Source organism: Nuphar pumila, chromosome 7 (genome assembly GCF_984573655.1).
Source record: "Nuphar pumila chromosome 7, dmNupPumi1.hap1.1, whole genome shotgun sequence".
Lineage (NCBI taxonomy): Eukaryota > Viridiplantae > Streptophyta > Magnoliopsida > Nymphaeales > Nymphaeaceae > Nuphar > Nuphar pumila.
The window spans coordinates 23314220-23316334 of NC_143255.1; the positions used below are offsets into that span (position 1 = coordinate 23314220).

General features: G+C 31.4%; 1 non-coding gene across 1 annotated transcript; it reads right to left on the reverse strand.

Moving 5' to 3' along the window:
- Window positions 1-1629: 1629 nt before the first annotated feature.
- LOC149831528 (U2 spliceosomal RNA) lies at window positions 1630-1826 on the reverse strand. Its single transcript, XR_016433507.1, has one exon. It is a non-coding gene; the product is annotated as a U2 spliceosomal RNA (small nuclear RNA).
- Between the last annotated feature and the right edge of the window lie 289 nt (window positions 1827-2115).

Below are 2115 nucleotides of genomic sequence, written 5' to 3' on the forward strand. Positions count from 1 at the left end.
ATTTAGCACGTATTATTTAGCACCTAACGTGTGAGCAGTTACCAATTTCTCTATATATATCTAGACATCTTAGGTTCCTTTTTTCGTTAGGTCTCGTTAGGCCCCTTCAAAAATCATAGTTTTAAGTGTTTTATGATAGATCTAAACTGTTAGATGTATTTATCATTGCTTATTAATTAAGAAACAAGTTTTGTTTTAATTGATTTGATGAAAAAATATGAATATTTTATCATCAAAATTTAGTACAATATCAACCATTCATATTTTGCCTCTTTAAAATACAAGTTTAAGCATAGAGATGTTTAAACAAAATCATGTTTTCTATTGAATAAGTAATGATAAACACATTTATGTTAAGATCTATCATAAAACACTTAAAACTATGATTTTTGAAAGAGCCTAACAAAACCTAAAAAAAGGAAGCCTAAGGAGTGCATTAATCATATAGATAGGGTTAATACTACCTATTAATGAAGGTACATAATTAATGAGCTAAAAATCATAGGTGCAAGTTGTATTGACTCAATCTAACCACATAGATGCGTTCAACATGGTTTGTTCAAGCCTTGGATTGTGCTTTTCTGGTGTAAAAATATGATCTTTTTGAGTTATGAAATTTTAGCACATTGTAGGCCATTAATTTTTTGACCCTTTTAAGAACCTAATTACTTATCATAATCACATGATTCAAAATGAGTTTCTTACTAAACAAACCATGCAGATCACATACGTAACATTTGATCTACAAAAAAAATGAAATTTTTTAAGAAAAAAGTGAATTTTACTCATTACTTTTGTACCTTCATTAGTAGCTAATATTAACTCTCTCTCTATATATACATATATATGAGTTAATCTAACATTAAACTAATTGTGTTTAAAATTAGATGAATCCAACTTTGTAAAAATAACTAAAACACCTTGACATAGTGGCGTTTTAAAAATGCATGGTTACTTTTTGTGTATTATTAAATGTCAGTTGAACTTTTAGAGAATTAAAAAGCCAAATACATTTTTCAAAAAAGTAATTTTATAAAGCTATCAAAGTTATATTTTTACCGTAAAATGAAAACTTATATTTTCAAAAATACCATTATTTTAGAATTCATTTAATGTTAAACACAACTAGTTTAATATTAGATTAACCACATATATAAGAACTGGATTTTTTATGAAAACAATAAAAGCTTAATTATGCGGCTTCTTTTTATGTTAGTTGAGTATGGGTTGGGATCTTTTGTCCTATTTTTGAAAATATTGGTAAATTTGTTGCACAATGGTTGCTTATTCCTCTTCAGCTATGAAAATCTTTGAGTTTGGTGGTATCCCAATCAATGGTTCTTTCACTTTTGATGGTCATTTTTGGATGCAATATTACCTCTCGAGTGATGAAATAGGACTTTTTTTATCACAGCAGCTTCAGTACAGTAGATGAAATGTTTTGAGGGGATAAGGAGGACCATGGAAGACATCATGACTTGTTGTACACTCGAAGAGAGGGGAGAGAGAAGGGAGCTAGAGAAGCAACATATATTATTGGCGTAGCTGAAAACATCCCTAGAAAACCTGCACCAGAGGAACTAATAGTACTAAGTATAAACAAAATAAAATTTAATATTACGCGATTGGTAGGGGCACGCCAGGCCCGTGCAGTAGTGCAACGCATGGGCGACGCTCGAGGGGCCCAGTAGCAAGCTACTGTGATGGCTCCCTCCCCCACAATAAATTAATTTAATATCGTGTGGTCACATGGACCACGTATCAGATATTAAACTGATAAGAACAGATACTACACTTGATCTTAGCCAAAAGGCCGAGAAAGGTATGAAAAGTTTTGTCCCTCTCAATCCTTTTTTATAGCACTTTCACCCCCTCTGGCTTCGAAACTCTCATCGATGTGGGACTAAAAAAGCTGCCTCCTTTATACCACCAAACACCAACGCCAGCTATGAAACTACGTTTCACGCTCGAATTAAATAACAGCAAAGCAATTGTGCTATGAGTTAGTAATTTAGTATGGTGTTGATTGTGGTAATTTTGATGGTCGAATGTTTATACAATTGAATTGAAATAAAAATTAACCAATTTTTGTAATCCCCTTAAAAAATATTAAAA